The sequence below is a fragment of the Monodon monoceros genome, unplaced genomic scaffold (assembly GCF_005190385.1).
Source record: "Monodon monoceros isolate NGI ecotype Baffin Bay Population unplaced genomic scaffold, NGI_Narwhal_1 Super_Scaffold_20, whole genome shotgun sequence".
Classification (NCBI taxonomy): domain Eukaryota; kingdom Metazoa; phylum Chordata; class Mammalia; order Artiodactyla; family Monodontidae; genus Monodon; species Monodon monoceros.
Genome location: NW_021703777.1, coordinates 120505790 through 120531426, shown reverse-complemented (window position 1 = coordinate 120531426; position 25637 = coordinate 120505790).

Below are 25637 nucleotides of genomic sequence, written 5' to 3'. Positions count from 1 at the left end.
ATTAATGTACATTTCTAATTCATACCCATGCATAACAACAAATTCTAGGTAAATCTAAGATTTCAATGAAAAATATCCTAATGACATAAATAGCAATACAATAAAAAAGATGACTTCATTCTTTGTGTGGTAAAAGTTTTTCAAAAGAAAAAATAGATCTGTGTCTTTAAAAAATATACTTTGTATGTGGAGGGCCTTCCAAAAAGGGGAAAAGAGACCTCTTAAGAAAAACTTAGCTGAATGAAAACAAAGTCTTGTGCATGTCAAAATTCATCATAATCAATGTCCAGATAAAGCCATAGAATGAAAGAACATTTGAAACTCCCACAAATCAACTTGAAAAGGACAAATGACTTAAGAGATAAATTTGCAAAGGAATGAAAAAGTAATTACAAAGGACATTGAAAATAGAAAAAAGATTCTTAAATATGTTGGCAATAAAAAATGATAAAACAAAACTGGGATCACTTTTGAACTAATTAGTTAGGCCAAAATATGCAAAATTGACAGTACCGAGTCTTAACAATGGGAAAAGTCGATTTTTTCATTTAATATTTGTGGAAGAATGATTGTTATAACCCTTTTTGAGGGCAATTTGGCAGAACATATAAACTGTGAAAATTTGTCTCCATGTCACCACAATGATTCCATGTTAAGAATCTGTCCTAAAGATTTTATGATTCAGACACATGCAAAAAAATTTCTCTATAAGAATATTCATTACAGCTCTGCTAATAATAGCAAACGATTAGAAACTAGGTATTCAATAAAGAGGAGGGGTTAATTAGATAATACATTTGTACATGGACTATTTTGTAACTAATAGATTAGCCAAGCCCATCAGACTGCTGGATGTTTGGATGAGACCTGCTGAGACCAGGAAAGTCTGCCAGCAAGCCTAGCCTAGGCTGACAACTCTTAAACTGAGGGGGTAAACACATGTTTATTTTGTATGCCACTAAGGAATGATTTTTGTTTTTTATGCAGCATTATTGTGGCAAGAATTATTGATAACACATATAACTGACAAAATTAGTAATCAGAGATTTTGGAGAAGTTTTATATATCTATTACAAAGAAAAAAGTATAACAACCCAAAAGAGGTCAGTCTAATGACCAGTAAACCAGAAAGGATGTGTAATATTATTAGCAATCAGGGGAATGCAGATTAAAATTACAAGGAGATACTGTTATGCATCTACCGGGTTGGCAAAAATTTTAAAATCTGACACTATTGTGTATTAGCAAGAAAGTTCCAAGCAATGAGAACTTTCTTTACTATTGGTGAATATGTAAATTACAACTTTGATAAAGAATTATCTTTTATTACCCAATAAATTTGAAAATTCATAGACCTAATATGTAATCAATTTCATTTCTAAGTATATTCCCTAGAGAAACTCTTGTACATATACAGAAGGAAACATATAGAAGAATGTTCATAGTAACGCTGTTCATAATAACAAACACTGGAATCCAGCAAAAGACCTGTTGGTAATATATTAGATTAATACCTTGTAGTTTATCTATTTATCAGAATACTATACAACAGTGAAAATGACCAATCTACAGAAATATGAGTCATCTCACTTAAATCTCACAAAGAAAATGTTGAGTGCAAAAGCAGTCACAGAAAAATTTAAAAAGTGTGTGTCAATTTAAATAAAATTTTAAAGTATGAAAATTTAATGTACTTGATGGATTCATACATAGGTTTAAAAACTATAAGCAAAAAGAATAAGAATATTCATCTAAAAAGTCACAATAATGGCAGTAGGTAGGAAAATGCTGTAGAACAGGCCATGTTGAGTGGTTCTAAGTCATGCAATGCTGATTTCTTAACCTGAGTTATATATGATTTGTAGAACCAAAAGGAAAAAAGAAGAGGTAGTCATTGACATTCTTCTACTAGATAGAATCAGAGAGAAAAATTGCATTTCAGGAAAGGGATAAAGCTATAGCTATTATATAATATAAATATATAGATATTTTATATCGATCTAGTTTATATTAATATACATTTATACTTATATACACATATATATTTATATATAGTTATAATGTAGCAATTATAGTGGAAAGTTTTTATCATGGAAAGTATCTTATTTATTCCACATCTCATTTGTATCCCTAAATGGAAATATACATGTGTGCATGTGTGTATATACATATATATGCATGTGTCCATGCATGAATGTATGTATATGTGTATAAATGTCATTTTATGACTCATTATTATTTTAAACAGGTCAATCAACACATTCAAACCCCTAGCTCATATCTTGATAATATCTATATTATTTCATAAAATGGACATGTATTTTCCTTAAAGGAAAAAGATATGCCATTAGCTACCTTGACAACATAATGATGGCACGATCAAAATTTTCCAGGTAAAAGTAATAAAACCCTAAATATTCAGTTATTTATTTTAGATTAAAACAAGGAGTATACTGATAAAAGAAGAAAGATCTCAGGAAAGAATACAATGCTACAAAAGAACAAAAATAAATAGAACCTCTTAATAGGGTGATATACATTTCTCTTTTCCAGTTCAGAAAATGTATTACTGTGAACACTTATCTGAAAAAATAATTCTTATCTATAGTGTACTTGAAATAAGGTTTTAAATGCATACAGATTTCCTTCTAGTAAGTACTTTTCTCTGATAAGACAATAAAGAAATCATTGTGATTCCTATTTGAAGTTGATTAAATATATACATGAGACATTTTTCAAGCAATAAAATGCTATATACTGCATTTGTAGATGATATACTTATCACTGGATACTACTTAAAGGATCACATTGATGTCTAGGAAATTTATTCATTCATTAAAGCATGAAGTAGAAAATCAAAGCTTGGGAACTAGTCTAAAGTAACCACGGTGATATGTGACAATAAGTGTAATGACATATGATGACAAATGTGGCACTTAAAATGTGGATTTATCTCTTTTTTTTTTTTAAGATGTTGGGGGGTAGGAGTTTATTAATTAATTAATTTATTTTTTTTGGCTGTGTTGGGTCTTCGTTTCTGTGTGAGGGCTTTCTCTTGTTGTGGCAAGTGGGGGCCACTCTTCATTGCGGTGGGCGGGCCTTTCACTATCGCAGCCTCTCTTGTTGCGCAGCACAGGCTCCAGATGCGCAGGCTCAGTAGTTGCGGCTCATGGGCCTAGTTGCTCCGCGGCATGTGGGATCCTCTCAGACCAGGGCTCAAACCCATGTCCCCTGCATTAGCAGGCAGATTCTCAACCACTGCACCACCAAGGAAGCCCTTATCTTTATTTTTGACTGACCTGTTCCATGTTTATTTTGAGCTCATAGAGTCTTGCCATTTCAGGTCTGCCAAAGCTTGCTTTTGTTCTTCAATTAACAGATGCACAGCTGATAATTGATAATGCCTTTCATTTTTCCTTGAATTGGTTCCTTCTTTATGTCAGTAAGAGAAGTCAATATGTGCCTGTAGAAAATACCTTTAACAAGTTTCTACCAAAGAAAGATTCCTGAAGATAGAAAGGAAAGGTAGTGTAATATAATCTTGATTTCTATAAAAACTTACTTATTGGTTAAAATTACTTCAAATTTGAAGATTGAAATAATATAACCTGCAATGATAACAACATTAATTGGCATTTCCTTTAGCTGCCTTAAGTAAATAATAGGTTTTTCAGAGAGAATGCATGGAAATAATTTCAAGGAAATATATTTTTGGAATGTCTCCACTTAAACTGAGCTCTAAGCTACATCCTATGGCTTACAATTTTTGTAATCTTTCTAAGCTTTGGTTTCCTCATCTGTAAAGAGGGAGAATATACTCTTTTTCATACATACATATATTACATATACTATTTTCCATGAAGATCTAGGTATTAAATGAGATAATTGAATAAAAGTATGTAGTGTGGTTTCAGGCCAGTAGCAAATAATCAAAGAGTTCTACCCAATTACATTAGCTCGGAAGTGGCAAAGTAGATGAATGCCTTCTTGATTGCCTTCGAAAACTGTCATTTGTTTTTCACATTTTTAATCTTGGAAATTCTTTTCAGCTTCAGTGTATTGGCAGTGCTATAAATTAGGAGTGCATTCACCACATTTAATGTTGCCAATTATATTTCAGTAACAGAAGATTCCTTTTAATCCAAACAGTTTTCCTTTTAACTACATATAATGGCACAATAATAATTGATCAAATTGAATTTCTATTAAACCAAGTTTTCAACATTGAAGTGACCATCAAAATTGTATCTAGGATTTTTCTAGAATTTCATAAATTTCTAAAAATAAAATAATGGTCATGTCCTTGGAAATCTAAAAGGATATTAAAAGAAGTCTTATTTTTCCTTCTACTTCTCTTGTCCTTCTCCTAACAGCTTCCAAAAAGTGTTGAAACAACAGGGTTAATGTTTGAAAAAAATAAACATCCCTACTCCACATCAAAATCCAAAATAAGTTAATCCTCAAAGGAAATAATTTTTTTAACATATTTAAGAAATAGAAGAAAATACTGGCAAATAATTATATGATTTATGGTTGCGACAGTCCTTTCTTAGTGCCGTGGCTACTCTGCAGAAACAGAATGGACCCTCCACCATGATTTAGTTCAGATGTCAGAACAGATGATGCCACACACATACCAAGAGGTTATGAAAACGCTTATTACTTACACAATGAGGATTTGGGGAAGGGTGGGGCAAGCTTCCCAAGCTGGTCTGAAAATAACTCAAGAGAGTAAGGAAAGGAGACTGACTTGGGGTTTTGATTGTGGTTAGGAGTAGCCTTTAGATGAGGTTTCCCATGTGCAAGGAGGGGTTTGCTTGGTCTGAGTCTGCCCTGCCTGACACCAAAAGAGGGAGAACCCAGGCTGTCTTATCAGCTTGCTCAGATGTGGAGCAGAAAGAGAGAAGTGAGATCTGAAGCTTGAAAGTTGTCAGAAGTCAAACACCGAAAAGTGGAGAATTTTTATTACATTAAGTGTTCATTCAAACTTAGATGTCACAGGGAGGAAATCATTGATACATGCTTTTACAATATTCAACAACCATCAAAACCCTCCATAATTAAAATGAATGATATTAAAGTATAGGCATATTTTCATTGTTTATAGAAATGTTAATAACTACAAAAATTCCTGAAAAATGAATATGATAAAGATGAAAATTACTAAGGAAAAATAGTCAAAGACCATATACAGCTAATTTACAAAAGAAGAAAGGCAAATGGCTAAACACTTATGAAAAATAAACATCTTCAAAGCATCAAAGAAATATTTTTTAAAGACTACAAATAAGATATGATATTTTTCTTCTGGCAAATGGCACAGGTTAACAAAAAAAAAATAATTAGATTAGCTGGTCATTCTGAGAAATGGCACTTTTGTGAACCATTGATGGAAATTGTGATGGAACGGTGTTGGAATTATGTCAAAATCTTTAAAAGTGTGGAAATTCTTTGATCTGGCAATTCCATTAAATAAAATAAAATAAAAAATTTTATTCAGGGAAATAAAGTAGATATGCATAATTATTTACCTTGAATAATGACCACATAGAGTATAAATAATAAAAACAAAATCCAGGAACAATAGAAACAATTTCATGTCCAGCATTTCACAAATGATTACATATAAATTATGTTACTTTTACATAATGTACATCTATGTAGTCATTAAAGTGATATTTTGAAAATGTATTAACTTATATAAATAATAATGATTAAATACAAAAATGTTATAAAACATGATATATACATATATGGTGTGTATATGTGTATATACATACGCATATATGTACCTCTCTCCAAACTTATAGATCTACTTGATATCTCCATTTGAATATCTAACAAACACCTTTTGAATGTGGTGCTTTAAACAAAGAAACTTTTGGACAGAGTTCTCCCCCTCCTAACATTTTCTTCATTTTACCCTTTATCTGAAAATAGCACCACCATCTACTTACCCTTGGTGGTGTTCTAGATTCCGTACTCTTCTTAAGCTCCTCACATCATCCATCCTATCTCTAAAAATATATTTTTTACCTCCTTTTCTTCATTTTAACCAATATTCTCCCAGTCCAAGCCACCTTCTTTCATCTGGACTAAAGAGCCCACACTTCAACTCAGCCTCTGCTCCTCTCCCAGCCCACCACATTCCATTCTCCACCCAGAAGTTACTTGTTTTCAAAGAAAATCATACAAAGCACTCTTCTGCTTAATAGTTATTTAATTAGCTTTTATTTAAGTTAAAAAATTGTTGAGGTTGGATTTTATTTCAACTTGAATGAAAAGTAAACAATATGATCCAGCAATCCCACTTCTTGGTATATATCCAAAACAATAGAAATCAGGATTTCCAGTTCTCCAACAGAACTCCCATGTTTATTGTAGCACTATCACAGTAGCCAAGATATGAAAACAACCTAAATGTCCATCAACAGAAGAATAGTTAAATAAAATTTTGTATATACTTACAATGAAATATTATTTATCCATAAAAAGAAGGAAATCCTGCCACATACAACGACATGGGTAAACCTGGCGGACATTATGCTGAGTGAAATAAGCCAGACACAGAAAACAAATACTGCATGATTCCAGTTATATAATGTATCTAAAATAGTCAAATTCATAGAAACAGAATAGAATGGTGCTTGCCAGGTGCTGGGCACAGAAGGAAATGGAGAATTGCTGGCTGTTCAATGGCTATAAAGTTTTAGTGATGCAAAATGAATAAGTTCTAGAGATCTACTGTACAACATTGCACAGTATTGTACACTTGAAATTTTGTTAAGAGGATAGGGCCCATGTTAAGCATTCTTTCCACAATTAAAAAAATTAATAAAATGAAATCCAAACTTCTAACCATGACTTACACAATCTGGCACAACTGCTTTTCCGTTTTCACCTCATTATCAAACTCCCCCTTGCTCAATATTTCCCACAACTTCTGACATTTCTTTTCTTTTTCTTTTCCATTATATTGAAGTTTATTCCCCCCGTTAGGTGGTTTGCATTTTTTTAATGCTGCCTAGAAACTTTCTCCCATGGATGGCTCCATCTCATTACTCAGTCTCTATTTCAAACATCAGATCCTCCTCTCCTGACCATTCAACTGAATTACACATCCTTCAGCCTTCCCCTGCCACAATTCATGTTATCCTACTGTGTTTTTTCTTGCCAGTACATTATAATTATCAGACTTCTTGTTGTTCTTAATTTATTTTTAGTTTCCTTCCTACCACAATGTAGGCTTCAAAAGCGGAAGGTTGACTGTCTAGAATAGTTTTTGCACACATCAGGTGCTCTGTAAATAGCTGCTGATTAAATGAATATATAAAAAGCAGAAGTATTGAACAACAGTATATTTTCAGAACCATGTGTGGATAGTGAAAGGATAAATAATTTCCCTTCATCCTCTCCTGAATCTTCAAGATTTCCCACATAATGATGTGTCATATTTATATAAACTATAAAAAGTGAGTAATTTAAAACCTTTAAAATGCCATAATTTATTCTCCTACCTTAAAATCCTGTATACTAAATTTAATTTAATTTCTCTTGCTTTGTCAGTACTTTGTAGTGTCTTAACAAAAGAAAATAGCAATTTGATGTACTTGATGACTTCTAAGACATTTTCCATTTTCCAGATACTAGGGTCAAACTCTGTGGGAGGTGGTAAATCTAGAAGGTGAAAAAGGCAAAATCAATCTGCAAAAATCATATAATCTGGATTCGTCTTTTAAAAGTTCCTATTATAAATGTGGTTGCTGTGATTTCTCTCTTAATTCTTGTTCTTAAGAATTAAAGGAAAAAAACAAATCATTTGAGCATTCCCATTTGTTTGTTTCAAATAATCACAAATTGATTTTACAGGAAAAATAAAGTAGTGATAATAATACAAAAATATTATTAAAATGAAATTAAAACACTTTTTCTTTTCTTGGATCTGGGAATTGTGCATTTTGCTTTACACTGCATATTTTCCAACTTTCATGAAGAGAAATAAAATTAATGGGAAAAAGTTGTAATAGCAGAGCCCAAGCTAAAGTCTGTAGAAATCATTATTGGTGTTCTCATTATTGACACATGCCATATTCCTTATCCAAATGTGTAATTTTATTAAGATTTTTCTATATAATGAACCATTAATTTCATAGAAACACAAATTGAGTCCCTAAAGGCCATAAATATCAAAAAAGTGAGTCATTTTCCATGCTTAACAGCTATTTGAGAAATGAAGATTTCAGAAATAATCTAGGTAAAATATATTGCTATGTTTCTGGTTATTTTTGGTCAGTAAAATGGATTTTTCTGGTATGGAAAACTACAGCCTTACATCTTGTTCAGACAAAATGTCCACATCCACAGGAAGATAAAATAATTTAAAAATAAGAAGCATTGTATTCTTATAAAAGCTTGTTATTCACAGGAATACTTACACTCTTGGTTATCAATTACCTTGCTTCTCATTTGAATATTTGTTGATTTGGTCTAATAGTTGCATAACTTCCTATTTATGCTATATAATATGGAACAGAAGATTAATAAAAATCTATAATGTATATAGCAGAGGAAAGAATAAAAAATGCATCTCAGCAAGATTGTTCATGGATGTCAAAACAAATCATCAAGAGTACAGAAGGTTCTCTTTCAATTCTATTTTGAGTGAGGGTATGAGAATGGAGAATTAGTTTCCTCTCTTTTATTGCTTAAACTATAAAACTATGAAGCATTAAATGTCTTCTGGGATCTCACCCAATTTTTGGAAAAATAAGGATTGATTCTGTGGAATTTGATGCATTTCTTTCCAGGGTATAAGCTCATCCAGAGTTAGTGTGCTAAATAAATGCTGGAAACAGGGTAAAAGAGAAAGGGGAGAAAAAGCCAATAAAATAATGATGAAAAGATAAGGCACAAGTGCCATACACATTAATAACACTCATTTTAAAGGGTAATACTTAAATAAGCATGAAAAGTGAACCACTGGAAAATTGAGATTAAAATTAAATCACATGCTTGTTCAATAATTATTTGACTAGAAGCTAAACACATTCATTAGCAGATGCAAATGATTCTTTTAATTAGACATCAACAAATGAGGTTCAAATAGCAGAAGCCATGCTATTTGGTCTTGATAGATTTTCATTATAGAGCTTCAATATCTCCACAATATTTCCCTGAGTTTCCTCTACAGTCATTCACAAAGAATATGAGTTTAAAACTGTTTTAATATCTTAATATATCTATAAATGTGTTTAATGTCTACCAAAATCAAGGTCAAAAGAAAAGCTCGTTCCTTTGTATTTCTAATTGGTATTCCATTGTGCAGATATAGACATACCAGAGTTTGTTGATCCATTCACCCATCAAAAAATATTTGGGTTGTTTCCCGTTCTTGGCAGTTATAAATAGATCTACAATAAATATTCATGGACAGGTCTTTCTGGGATTGCTGGACCATATGGAAAGTATATGTTTAACTGTGTAAGAAATTGCCAACCCTTTTTCCAGAATACCTGGACGATTTTGCACTCCCACCAGCAATGTCCAAGAGTTCTATCTGCTGCTACAAATCCTAGCCACCACTTGGTATTATCATTGCTGATACTCCAAATTTGCTTCTGGTATCATTTCCCTCTGTTTGAAAAACTTCCTTTAGTAGTTCTTTTAGAGAAAATCAAATACCAAGAAATTCTCTCAGTTTTTCTTCATGAAAATGCCTTAATTTCACCTTTATCCTTGAAGGATAGTTTCTCTAAATATAGAATTCTAATTCTATGCTAGCACTTGAAACATATATTATTTGACGTAAAGAATCCTTAAAGGAAGATGGAAATATAATTGTATAATATTAGGCAGTTGTGATTTAATTATTGAAATGGAACTTCAAAGCCTTAATCAGAAAATAAGATATTATAGAATAAAAGGTTGGGGACAAGTTATTTCATACATAATTTTCAGCATTCAGTAAAAATTCTATTCAATAAAAAAGAATAGCCAAGAGAAAAACCAGATCTTTTTAAAAGACCCACAGGTTATCTGGATATTAAAATTTCCAGACATTGAAATAGCTGGGAATAGTATATTCAAGAAAATATATGACAAAATGAAATCTAAAACAGAAATGCACAGAAATAGAACAGATTCAACAACAAATGAAGAATTCAACAAATAGATTAAAGCAGACTAGACTCAACAAGTAAGAGTATAAGTGAGTTTCATGTTGGATCAGAATACATACAGACTAAAAGATATATTAAGAAGCAAACTAAGAAAATAAGAGATCCATGAGTCACAAAGTAAAAAGTCTAAGAAACGTGATTGGATCCCCAGAAAGCAACCTAGCCAAAGAATTACAAGTTTAGAGAACCAATATTTTATAATATGCTGAAAGCAAACTTGTTGAAACTTTTCCCTGAAAGGAGATGTTATCTTTATTATACTGTTGCAAATCAATATGGGTATACTGGAGCTTTCTCAAAAAACTAAAATTAGAACTACCATATGACCCAATAATTCCACTCCTGGATATATATCTGAAGAAAATGAAAACACTAATTTGAAAAGATACATGTACCCCAATGTTCATAGCAACATTATTTACAATAGCCAAGATATGGAAGCAACCCAAATGTCCATCAACAGATAAATAGATAAAAAAGACCTGGCATACACACACACATGCACACACACACACACACACACACACAATGGAATACTACGCCATTTAAAAAGAATGAAATTTTACCATTTGCAACAACATGGATGGGTCTGGAGGGTATTATGCTTAGTGAAATAAGTCAGAGAAAGACAAAAACTCTATGGTATAATCACTTATATGTGGAGTCTAAAAAATAAAACAAACTAGTGAAAATAACAAAACCATAAGCAGACTCACAGGTATAGAGAAAAAATAAGTGGTTACCAGTGGGTAGAGGGAAGGGAGAAGGGACAAGATAGTGGCCATGAAGCAAGTTACAAAGCAATCATTTTCATCATTCCTCAGGAAATGCAAAATGAAATGATGATATATCACTACACAGTCTCCAGAATGGCTAAAATTAAAATGAAAAAATAGGTTTTATAGGTGAATTGCAAAGCAAATCTTATCTCAAAGTGCTAGTGGGGATGTAATTTGATACAAGTTGGACTCTCTATTTGACATCATCTACAAAACTTAGCGTATGCATACCAACATTTCTACCCCTAAGATATTTTCCCAAAAGAAATATGTCTGTACCTGCACCAGTAGATACGTACAGGAATGTTTGTAGCCACATTATTTGTAGTATCACATTATTTGTAGTATTCAAACACTGGAAAAATCTAAATGTCTATCAATAATACTAAGGATAAATAAACTGCATATTTATGCAATAGAATACTGTACTGTAAAAAATGAACTAGTGCTACATGCAACTACATGGAAAGAATTTTGTTCCATTTAAAATATTTATTCTCTCTTTGCTTAGAAAAAGGACATAGTAAATTTGACATTTGCTTTTGATTATCATATACTTCACATCACGCATGTTAGAGATCAGTTAGGACATTATTGCAATGAATCCTTCACAATTCACAATCCCCAGAATCAGCATTTCCACACAGCTCTTATTTCAGGATTTTTAGACATGACTTGGAAGATTTATTTCAAGTCATTCTTGGGGGGGAAATCCTTAAATGACTTTATCCCTTAAGGAAGAATATCCCCGATGCTATATCCTAGAGGTGACAGACAAACGGGTAAAGAAACTTTATTTCTGTTACTTGTCTCTTGTTTTTGAGCTCTTGAAACTCTGTTTTTATAAGAAAGAGTTTGAAATTATTATTCTGTTTTGTTTATTCATTTATGCAATTTCATTTATTTACTGCTACTTTTATTTAAAAAAATTAGTAATACAAGAATATGGGTTTTGTTGTGTGTACTTTTAAGTTATAGAATACTAAATTATACAGTATTATAGGTGTACTTAATAACTCCAATTACAGGAAATGACCTGTGCTTATTCACTGTATTTCTTACTATGTTTCTTACTGTGATCATAGCATGTAAGTTGCTAATATGTTCTACTGAAAACACTGGATTACTTAAGATTGCCTGGTTAGTGTCTCAGGTAGAATGGCAAAACATTTTTACATATTACTCCTACATACAATTTTAGAATATCTTTTTCAAAGCAGAGTTTGAACTATAAAATTAGATTATTTTATTCCAAACTAAGAGTGTGTTAACAAAAACATTTTGATTAAACAAATATAATGGAAATATTAATTGCGGGTTTGAAATGATTGACCAAAGATCAAAGTATAACTTCCTGCTTTAATGACTAAAATAAAAAGGAACACTAGTTGTAGGTAGAGTGGAAAATAAAATGCAAGCAAATCAACTTGGTAAGAGTTAGTGTTAGCTTTCTCAAAGTAAATCTATGAGATGAGATATGTATTGTATTCCTCATTCTCTTAAAGATTCATTTAAAATAATTATATCGATACTTAATTTGGGAGTTCACAGGAAGATAAACTATAGTGAACTCAGATAATTAAATTTAGCAAGGATCAGATTTAAAAAAATAACCACAATGGTGGAAATGCACACAACATGTAGACAAATATATGTATATATAATATATAGATATAAATACTGATTGAGATATATAGACATACCATTGTACGTATGTAAATGTGTAACTATCCATCTACATATCTTCTTGTTGTTGCATCTGAGATGGTAGAATCATTGTTTTGTCTAAAGGACGTCACATATTTGATAAAAATAAATAGACCCTCTGAAAGAAATAATATTTGAGCATGTTTTCCATAATAATTTTTACTAGGTGTAATGAATCCCTCCTTATCTCTTCTTGAGATTAAGATTCTTAAGTAAACTTTCATCAGCAAAAGGGGATCACAAACAGCTGATACTAATAATTGCTAATATTTATTGGGGTCTTGCTATTCATCTTTGTCTCTGCTCCTAAGGCTCCTTCCATAAGACTTCAACTGAACTACTGTATTAACTTCTCCCAAAATGTGGAATAGTTGCTAACTTATTTACTCAATTGCTATTTATTGAATGTCAATTATATGCCATGCACAATTAGTCTAGACTCTGGGGATATATCAATGAACCAAACAAACAAAATCCCAGCCTATATGAAGCTTGCATTCTTGTTGGGAGTGGGACAGATTCAGATAGTGATGAGTGCAATCAGCGGGGAGAAAGAAAAATTGTAAAAGAAAAAGATTAATCTTACTAGCTTATCTATTAAGAAGAAAAATCTCCTCTTTTTCATTCATAGAGTAACATACATACATACATACATAGCAAAAATATAGAATTTTTATTAAAGACATGGTACTTCAAGAAATCTGAGTAATTATAATTCATTCAGTTTAGTGTAGAACCCTTAAAAAGACACTGAGCATGTAAACAAATTTAAAACGCAGTTCCCTTGACCTTAAGGAGCTTCTGTCCATGTTGTATGGCATCATTTAATAATCTCAGGAGTCCAGCCTTTCCGTTGCTTTGAGGTATACAAACTGAGAAGCAAATACAGTGATGACCACCCACCATCGGCACCCAGGGTGGGCCACTGGCTCAAAACAAATGCTTCATTTGTATGACTTTAGACATTTGAGAAACGTTTATTCTGACCAAAAAGATTTTTTCCTTTTTACAGCTTTGGATGGGTATCCCAATTGAAACTGATTTTCAGTAGCATTTGACTTTCAGCTAAATAAAATGAGTTCTGCAAAATATGAAGAATAACAGTCATTTTGACTGAAGCCAGTTGTGGTAGGAAATCAGAAACCCTGGAGGTCTTTCAGTTTGCTTGTTATCAAAGTAGCTGTTGAGGACTGATGCTTAAAGATCTCTATCTAAAACAGATGTAACTTTACTAAGTCTTCATGTGGAAAGCTTTGTCTAAAAAGAGTTCATTATAAAATCTAGCCATAATCACTTTTATTTTGTTATATACCCCAGAATGCCTCAGAAAAATTTTTTCCATAAAGAAACTGTTACAGGCCCATTAAGCCATACATGAAGTGTATCATAAAAGTCAGCTATGAGAAGTGACTTTAATTAGTTTACCACCAAAAAAAATTCCTATTTGGTCATTCTTACCCTGCATTCAAATCATTCTACCAGAAAACATGAAAAAAAATATATGCTTCTTTTTACTTCATGCAGAAGTTTTTGCCTTCATTGCGAATTCATCTTAAAGTATAACTTTGAGTCACTTTTTAGTTGATTTTCAAATTCTGTGAGTTACTCCTGAGTGGGAGTAATGAAATCAAAAGAACACTAGTAGTATCAAGTATCCTCCTATTTTGCATGCTGGGATTCAGGAGTGTTCACTCTGGGAGCATTTGACTAAAAACTAAATCTTTTGAGAAATCGACTTCTCAGCATCGGCTAGCTGAATAGTAAATGCTTCCATGTGTGATAAAAGCGAAGACTTATTTTTCCCCCCAGCTGATTAGGAAAAGCAAGTCTTTCTTACACTTACAATTTTAGTGGAAAGATTGAAAGCATCAATAGTTCTGTCAGAAAGACCATAGGGGAAAACATGAGAAAATAGAGAAGATTAAATTACTTGAAGCTCGGATCCAGTTGATTTATAGAGGAAAGTCACATTTTCTCTCATTCTCCCACATTCTTCTCACAGTGCTAGAGCATTGTTCTGGAAATCATGGTTTCACTATGTGGCTATAAAATCTGTAAATAAGACACTGAATATGTTTAGTGCTTTTTATCTTGAAATTCTAATATATAGATAAGAACACCTGATAATGTTATATTCATCAATATTACATATTTTTTCAAATAACTTCATAATATAGTTGAAATTGCTTAGAATTTTACATGCATAACTAAAAATACAATTACCCTTTATTATTTGAAAGAAAGTTTACTGTTATATGTAAAAAGTTTCACTCATAGAAAAAGAAGAATAAAATAAGCCATCTTTCCTTAGTGGTTAATAGTCTATTCCAAATCATAGTAACTATTGAGCCAGTACTGCTGCCAAAAGAGGATTCATGTTGATTACAGCATTTGGTAGAGTCAGTCACTTCACAGATAAAAGAAACATGTGAGCCTTTGTTCAGTGTCCTCCAAGCAGAAATGTCACCTGTGGAGAGTGACAAAGGAAAGTCTGAAGTTTGAAAGGATTTTTTACCAAACACTGATCATTATCTCTATTAAGTTTTCTTAAAATGCTTTATTCATAAATTGTTGTGAAAAACTGAGCCAAGAATGTCATGGCATTACAACATTATAATGCACACGACACAGTAGTAAACAATTGTTTATTGAAAGGTGTTTAATAAACTGAAAAATATGTTTGTGTTATCTAAAAGTGAAAAACTATCCAAAAATTTTATATTACAAAAAAAATTTTAAACTCTCCATGTGTTTGCCACTATTATTATTATTATTATTTTTGCAGTATGCGGGCCTCTCACTGTTGTGGCCTCTCCCGTTGCAATGCACAGGCTCCCGACGTGCAGGCTCAGCGGCCATGGTTCATGGGCCCAGCCACTCTGCGGCATGTGGGATCTTCCCGGACTGGGGCACGAACCCGTGTCCCCTGCATCGGCAGGCGGACTCTCAACCACTGTGCCACCAGGGAAGCCCATTTGCCTCTTTTTATGTCTCCCCTTACAATACCTTTACAAAAAACAAAATTGTTCACACTTCTAGTGAAGATTGCATTATATATTCACACTTTGAAAGTGCCGTTCCTCCACCTGAATAAATAAGAATGATACATAAAGTACAAAAGAGGAGACATTAAAAACCTCTCTCATGCTCAAAATGCTATTAGTTCCATGAAGCGAAAATGAAAAATAAATGCTTAGAACTGAGAAGAACTGAAACTGCAGATCTACTAGATATAGAGTCCAGAAAAGCAAAACAAAATAAGAGAAAACATACATTTAAAATATATTTTTAAATATAGTCACTGAAATTGAAAAGAATCTTTAAAGGGAATTAACTCTGTAATGAAGGAGAGTTTCCACAGAATAAAATAATCAGTTAATTGAAAGATCCAGTAGAGAAATGAACCTAGCAAAGAGTACTCAGAGGCAAAGAGATATGAAATATGGAAGAATTTGTAAAGATGTAAAGAGTAGTTTGAAGTACTTCAAAAATACATTGGAGAGATGGCAGAAAAGTAAAACTTAAGGGGTAATAGCTAAAAAATGTCCAGAACTGTGTTTTCATATTGAAAATATATCATGATTTTTGAGCAGGATTTTTTTTTTTAATTGTTATCTAGATTCATCCTAGTGAAGCTGTAGCAAATCAGGGGTAAGGGAAAACTCATTTAATCTACTTGAGGGTAAAGATCACTAGACGGACAATTAGATTGACAATAGATTTCTCCATAGTAACAATAATGCCAATATAGTTTCAATCTGCAAAGGAAAGATTTCAAACTATATTTCTATACTCAGCTCAGAATTATTTAAAAGGAGATAAGGACATTTTAAGACAAGCAACTAAAAGTTTACTACCCAATTTGGATGCCTTTTATTTCTTTTTCTTGTGTGATTGCTTTGGTTTGAACTTCCAGTATAATGTTGAATAGTAGTGGTAAAAGTGGGCATTCGTTTTTTGTTTGTTTTAAATGTGTTTTTAATAAATATTGAAAGTAAATATGTTAATCATTAGGAAGTTAGAAAATAAAGCAACAAATACAAATAAAACTAATAGAATAAAACTAAAAAATATATAATAAAGATAAAAATAGAATTTATTAAAATAGAAAATAAATAATAGAAAGATAAGAAGTAGCTATATCTTTAAAAGTACTATCATGTAGAATACAAACTAACAACAGATTCTTGATTATTTCTGTGGAGTTATATAGGAGAATTGTATTAGAACATGATATTAAGTAAGCTTTATTACATCTGTAATTTTTTTTGGAAGGACTAAAGAAAATATGGTGTGTTCATGAGTATTTGTTATATAATACCCTGTACTTTTCTACATGGTTTAAATAGGTGTAACAAAAATTATGTACATATATTTTAAAATAAATAATAGAATGTGTAGTTTTTGTGACATATATTTTAAAAGAAAATTCAATAGAATGTGTAGTTTTTACAATGTCCCTATATACCCTATTTATTTTTAAAACACATTTGTCCTTTAGTTCTGTCACATGAAAAAAGATTCTAAGTTAGAAAGTAGAAATGAAAGCCTAAATAATACCCATTCAGAGATATTGAGTAAAGCCACAGAGATGAGGGTATTCTAACATCATAACAGACTTCAAAATTATTGTTATTTTAAAAGTTTGGAATATTTATAAAAAATTAATTTTTATTTCCAAACTGTGCTGTTTTAAAATTTTAGCAATAATTATTATTTTTACTGGTGAACTGTGAGGTTGGGCTGTAGAAAATAAGAAATGGAAGATGCTAGAGATTGCCAAAGGAATGAATAGATGTATTAAACTAACATATACCTCAAGATATCAAAACAATGCAACTTTTTAAAAATAAGTATTTCTCTCTGAACAGATAGCTTTAAAGCTCCATTGAACAAAACTCTCCTCAGATTTATAGAACAAACATCTTATTTGTTTCTCTTGGAATAACTCAAAATTTAATATTTTATCCACAAAAATCTCATTTCATATTTCTTTTTTCAGAAACATACATTTTTATTATTATCAAAAAGCAAAATGCTAAATCTTCTAAGGAGTGACCCTGTGCTTTTTTTCTCTTTGAAAGTTTAATAATTTTCCTATTTTCAGTCAAATATATAAACCAGTTTTGAATGACTCCCTCATAACAGAGTTAGACAGCAGTCCTGTGCAACAAAGCGACCTGCACTTGCAATGATGACACCTTATTTTATGGGGACATGGCCACATTCCAATGAATAAATTCATGAAGTCTCACCGCTCTGTGACCCCATATCTACAGTCTTTTTGACCTAAGTCTCATTCTAGCTCATTAATGTCATAACAAAAGCAGCCGTTCTATTTCACTTCTGATCTTATCTGCCCTTTAAATGTGAAGAACACAACAGCAATCAAGAAGATGGGCACCTCACTTTTTCTTTCTTTATATGTCTAGTAAATTCACTTTTCTTTTTGTTTTTTAGTCAAATAAATTTACTCAAAATTACTATACTTGCTTTTTCAATAGGGGTTTCTTAGATTATAAAACTAAACTGAAAATATAATTGTCCCTATCTTCAGCTAATTTTTTGAAGATGCCTTTCTAGTAGATGAAGTCTCATTAGCGTGCAGAAATTATCCCAATGATACTCTACAGATAGGAGGTAAATAGATGAGTGTATGACCTGAGTGCCTGTAAGGTATTCACAAAGTCAGAGACAGATCATTAAAATACCTCTGAATGTCTCTTAATAACAAGGAGTACAGTGTACCATTCTTCATCTCTCTCCTCCAAGTCTTGGTCCTAGAATCTTGCTAATTCACATTTATATACAAGTTCAAAGATATTACTAAATTTTTAGGATCTGAGAGGCATGAAGTGATTTGCAGTGAAATTAGTTACTCCAAAGTACTAATAGAAATTGGGTAAGTGTGGCAGATTTACTACAAAGAATTATCACATCTGCTTCTCAAAAGCTCATGAAGGAGAGTGATGAAATAAAGAGGTGTAAACCCACAAGGACAAAGAGAAAATGAGATGACACAATAAATTTTAATAAAGCTTTGAAATACAGGTTGTGGGGGAAGAATTGGTAAATTGAAAAATGGAAAGAGTTGTTACCTAAGAGCCTTCAGAGTGGAAGAGGAGAAAGTGCAAGAAAATTTACTTTTGAATCACAAGGATGGCCCAGGACTTGGAAGCATAAGGAAATAGTGTAAGATAGATTGTAAATAGAGGGGTTCAATACTCAGATTCCTTTTCCCTCCTAAGGTAGCTTAGTGTATCTGTCTGCACCTGCCGTATACTTCCAGCAGCTGTTTATTTTTAATTTCTCCTACAGACACCCTGGATTTAGAGATGCAAAGGATAACAGAAGATGGAAATGAAAGATGAGACTAGAAACATGGAGATTAAATTTGTATCCTCAGTCCCTTACTTCTGTCTTGCTGTTAAAATACCTGTAGCAGACATATATATCCCAGGGAAGGAAAGAGGGAAAGCAACTAATAGAGAAAGGACACATAAACTGGAACAAAATGAAAGAATAATCGGGTGGGATAATCTTAATGCAGTAAGACAAATGTACCCAAAACAATTATTACCATAATTTTTGTTTACTTTTAATATTGTAGTAAATGAAAAGTAAGCACTTTACAAGCAAAAAGCAAATCTGTGCTATATAAAAAATCACATATAGCCCTAATAATGAATACTATATATTCCATTGCAATGGTCTAATGATATAAATTTAAATGTCTCTTTTTAGCAATTTCACATGGTAACTAATAATGACCTAAGAGTCTATTAAGAATATAAGCTATTGTATCATCTGTCTCATTACAAAGAAATTTTGGGTTATGATTAACTCTTTTTTTAGAAAACCTTAAGCTTAACTAAAGTAAAAAGTTTTTCATTTGTCATGTTTATTTTATAACACATGACAAATATTAGAAAAATATGTTGACATTTATTGTTACATCCTATTTCATCTCTGAAATGCCCTTTGTTTGCAGGCATTCAGTAATAATAATATGCCTCTGTTAATCATCTTCCTTGAAATGAGGCCACAATTTTAAAAATACAATAGCTCTGCCATTAAAGACAACTGTTTTTCTTTCTTTCTTTTTTTTTTTTTTTCTTTTTTTAGTTGCCATTTGTCAATAATGACTGCTCAATAATTAGATGGAGGAAAGGAAACCTGGAGCAAAGGGTCATAAAGTATTATTATTAAAAGCATATGTTTTTGTATTTTATTTAAATTTATACTTCAATAGGTACTTCTGGTTACACAACTGTTACTTTGTAAAATCACGTTTTCAACGTTATAGCCTATGCATCTTTTTTGTTTGTCATACAATAACAGTTCCTTGAACTACTGTCGTAATAACATCAGTGGAACAGAAAAGCTTTGACCTCAGTATTATACACAAGGTGAAAAAAATTTTTTTTATCTATGGTAACAAAGTCACGTGGCAGAAAACAACTTGTAAACCCTTCCTACATGGATCAAGTCTTCAGGGCAGAGCATTGTTTAAATCTCTTTTTCAACCAGACTGAGGAAAAGACTGCATTTACTTAGCTGCTGAATCAAATAGCAAATAAACTTTTGGCAGATTCGGGGATGGAGGTCATGGGAGGGGGAGGGGTGGTGGTAGTAAAAACTATGGAAGTTATCAGTTTGATTTCATAATTTTTAATAATGATTAATCCATTTCTACCAGCATACTACACACTCTAAAATCATTTATAAGGGTTAGTCCCTGTTCTTTGCAATTTATGCCGCTACTAAACGATATAATAAGTCAAGGATGATATAATTAGTATCACTATGTGCAGAATGTCACAAAATGCTGAAAAGTGCTTTTGCCTCATTTCTTATTTCCCGAGACTCAAAGGAGGAGTAGATGATACCATTCACAAAAGTGAGAATTGATCTACCAGCATTGCCTTGGTGTAGATTATGGTAACTGCATCATTTAACACTAACCCTTAGGCAAGTGGATGCCTAACTTTTGCTGGGGCATTTTGATGAATACTTTGTACTACTCCATAAAAATCTAATGTAAACTGTGTTACAGTATGAAACATTATAGATAAACATTTCTCATAATACTATATTTTCCAGAATGCTATCATAAGAATATAAATTTAGAAAGTTTTCTTCAGGGTTGACTTTTAGATATCACAGTTCTGGCTGTATTTTAGCTACATAAGTGAGTAACATTTAATGACTTTCTCAAGGACAGATCTTAATTTTCTAGTTTCTGAAGTTATTCTGAGGTTGGCAAAATTCCTAAAAATGAGGAATGATATGTTTATATTTGTGTTTTACTTATATTTTAAGAAGTACTTCATATTTCACCATCATGGATATACTGAGAATATAAATTTTACTTAGGTGACAATGGTAACTTAAAATATTAACTATCAAGTTCAAACAACTTCTTAACTCAGGGAAAAAATTATTGCTTCAGATTAGCTAATGAGAACATTTCAATATCTTTCTATTATATCCAACCTGTTGATATATACTGATAAACTGCAAAAAAGATATTCTTTCCTTCACTTCCAAGAATAATACTGCCAATTTCCAAGTGCTTTGCTATGGGCCAAGAAATGGTCTGCACAATTTACACACTTTACTGTATAATTTACAACAAATGCATAAAGGTAGATATCATCATCTTCATTTTTCAGGTGAATAAACTGAGATTTGGAAAGGTCAAGTAACTTGTCCCAATTCAGGTAGAAAAGGAGAAACCAGGATTCAATTCTACATCAAATTCACCCCCAAAACTCAACCTACTGACTATTCTATACTACTCCTTTGTAATGGGGAAATACCAGAGTTTCACTAGTAAGATTTGTAATCCTGCTAAAAATGATCATAATGCTGAAAAAATCTTCAAACTATTTTTAAAAGCTTACCGAGCATATCAATACAAAAACACAATGTGTATGGTTTGCTAAAGGAAGGGCACACCTAATATCATAGATAAAATATTTTCATTCTAAGTACCATTTTTGCTTCTTCATAGCCTGTCCTTTTTAAGAAGAATTAACTTAATCCAGACTGCTCTAATTTGAATAGTTGATCTTTTCATAAATACTCTGCATAAAAATATAGATTTTTTTAAAAAGTAGAATTATATTAAGTGATTAAGAAACAATTCTTTTGATTTCCATATTACAAAAGAGGAAATAAAACCTGAGGTCAAAAGTTATGAAGTGCTTCCTTCAAATCTTTAAAGTTATCATTTAACAAAGAGAAGTTGCTTATTTTGGAAAGGTTTTGAAAAATTAAAATCATACAGTCCTTGGCATTTTCTTTGTTTTATGACAATTTAGTCTTCCAAGGTCTCATTCTTTCCCCACATACGCCATCTGTTAATATGTTGAAGCAGTCTTTAGTTTTCATCTCGTTTTACAAAGTCTCCAAATCTATTAAATATATTGACATAAATGTAAGTACATAAAAACATAAACATGTACATAAAAACATAAACATATACATACACCAGCATAAGAACTTCATGCATCGGGACATATTATCACCAACCATGTAACTTATTTTATGTAACTTATTTTATTACATGTTTATTAGCAAACAAATCATGTATATTTGTAACTGAATATTGAAATTAGAAGTACGAATCAAAACACCTGCCTGCATACCTTAACAAATGATCCAATGTCAATGACAAAAAAACCTTTCCTTCCAAAACATGATATTAATGATAAAGTGTCAATAATAACAAGAAATCTTTCATGAATAGCTTTAAACATGTTCTCACATTATTTCATTTGATTTTACAAATATCCCTAAAAGTAGAAAGAGCTTGTGTTTTTACCTTCAGTTTATGGATGAGGAAACAAGGACTCAAGCAAACTGACTTATCTTGCATTGTGAAGCCAGGTCTTCTGACTGTTGGCCCTGAGCTCTTTCCACACACATGTGAAGTGTCTTTTAGCTACACTGAATGTTGACCAGTTTCTCTATCATCTTTAACTTGAGTTTTCAAGAGGCAAAGTTACCTAAGCTACTAAGAAGATTATTAAACCTTGCAAATCATTCCATTTAAAACATAGAAGAGGGATCTGAATAGATGTCCTTCATGTTGGTAGGGAACACAGTTAATCATATTGGACTTAAGATTCCATAGAGTATCTTGCAGAAATTAGTATAGATAAGTTCTAAAATAGGCTCCCAGGTCATTACAGACTTTGTGCATTTGTTTGCCTAAAGTACTTCATATTATTATTTATAGTGAGTGTTTTGTTTTAGGACTCAGCAACACTAAGTTCTCTTTGGTTTGTAATTCTATTAAAGAAATGTCAAGAACTATTATATATCACTCTTCTAAAAATATTGTTTGTGATCGTGACATTGGGAGGCAGAAATAACACCTGTCTCTCACTTATTTATGAGTGAGAGAGATATAGCATATGTCACTTGGTCCACGTGATCATAAATTGAAGAAATAGAAATGAATCTGAGGCATGTAGGAAGCTGCATCACTATGCCTATACATCACTATATCTATTTAATGTTTTAGGCACTTTTTCTTGCCCAATAAGCATTTTCATGACTGAAGATTTTTTTCATCTTAATTTTACATTTAGAAATTGATAGGACTTTAAAAAGTACCTCGTATCTTACTATATACACTACTTCTGCATAAAGAGCTTCAGTGAATAAAATCTGCATGTTCATCAGAGTTTTTGATTTTAAATTGGGACCACCTAATGTACATGTATCCATCTATGACAAACACCTGTAGGTTGAACTGCTAGATCAAAGAGTAGGATCCACCTTTACCAAGCTGTTTTCCAAGCTTATACCTAGTCATGCTGCCACCAACAGTACATGAGAGTTCTTTTTGATCTACATCCTTGCCAACATTTTGTGCCAGTGTAGTGAATGTAGATTAGCATCTCTTGTGTCCTCTTATTCCTACTGAAGGTACATCATGTTTTTTTATTATTATTAATTTATTTATTTATGTTTGCTGTGTTGGGTCTTCGTTTCTGTGTGAGGGCTTTCCCTAGTTGTGGCAAGCGGGGGCCACTCTTCATCGTGGTGCGCAGGCCTCTCACTATCGTGGCCTCTCTTATTGTGGAGCACAGGCTCCAGATGCGCAGGCTCAGTAGTTGTGACTCATGGGCCTAGTTGCTCTGCGGCATGTGGGATCCTCCCAGACCAGGGCTCGAACCCATGTCCCCTGCATTAGCAGGCAGATTCTCAACCACTGCGCCACCAGGGAAGCCCGGTACATCATGTTTTATATCTTTTTGGTCACATATTTCCTCTTTTGTGAAGTGCTTATTCAGCCTTCTGATTTTTCTACAGTTGATATTGTTTTTTTAATGGGATAAGGAGCCTTTAAATATTCTGGATATGAGTCTACCGTTTATAAATTTTAAATATAAAAATTTATATTTTTACACAGTAGAAATTACCTTTTTAAATTTGTGTTTAAGACTTTTTTATGTCTTAAGAAAAATTTCCTATCATGAGATCATGAAGACATTCAACCAGATAATTTTCTAAAGGATAGCTTGAATTGCACATTTGGGTCAATAATTAGGATGACCATCTTTGTTTCCCTTCAACATTCCTATTTTATGTCCAGGATACTCAACTGTACGTTTTTCTTTCTTATCAACATCCCAATTTGGATGCCAAAATATTTGGTCACCTTAATTATAATCCACAGTAGATGATTTTTTGTATGTTGTGAGGGAGGGGTCTTTATTAATAAGATTTTCTGAGTAACACAGAACATTAAAATTTCAACCCCAGATAACCATTGATTTGCTTCAAGTTATTAGAATTTTAACTTTTTAGAGTTTCATATAAACGGAACCATACAGAATGTTGTATTTCATGTTATACTTCCTTCACATAGCTTAATGTTTTTCATATTTGTCCAAATAATTGTGGATATTAATACTTCATTCTTTACATGGCTTATATTATAAGGATATAGCATGATATGTTTAATCATTTACCAGTTAATTGACACTTGGGTTGTGTATTAGTTTGCTAGGGCTGCCATGACTAAATGTCACAACTGGGTGGTTTAAACAACAGAAATTTATTTTTTTATTGTTCTGGAGGCTGAAAATCCAAAATCAAGGTGTTGGCTAAGTTGGCTTTTTCTGAAGCTGTGAAGGAGAATTTGTTCTATGCCTGGGTTGCTGGCAATCTTTGTCATTCCTTGGCTTGTAAACACATCCCCCCATTTTCTGTCTTCATGTTTGCATGGCATTCTCTATGTAGGTATATTTGTGTCCAAAATTCCCTTTTTTTATAAGAACACCTGTTTTATTGATCTGGGGACCCATGCTACTTCAACATGTTGAAGATTTCATCTTAACTAATTACCACTGCAATGACCTTATTTTTAAGTAAGATCATATTCTTAGGTACTTGGGGTTGAGATTACAACATATTTATTTAGAGGAAATATAATTCAACCTACAACAGGTTGATTTCAAATTTTAGCTATTATAAATATTGTTTTCATGAAAATTTGTACAAAAGCCTTTCTGTGGCTATCTGCTTTCATTTCTCTTGGGAATACACCAAGGCATGTTATCTGGAGGAACAAGTATTCCAAAGCTTACTTGTTTTCTTCAGGAATACCCTATTATATTTTTTACATTTACATTTGCAAAGTAATTTTAGGATCAGCCTTTCAAGTTCTAAAAAATAAGAAAGAAAGAAAAAAAGAAAAATATTCGATTGAATTATGTAAAAACTTTAGATCAACTTGTGAAATTTTTATATTTTTACAATATTGAGTGTTTCAATCCATGAACTTTGTATATATCTCCATTTATTTGTCACATTTAATTTCCTCCATTAACTGTTTATTCACAAAGAAACTGCACATATTTGTTTGATTTTTCTTAAAATATTTTTTGATGATTTTTAAATATATCTTTTGTGAGACGATTTTTAATTGTAAATTTTTAGAATGTAAATACAA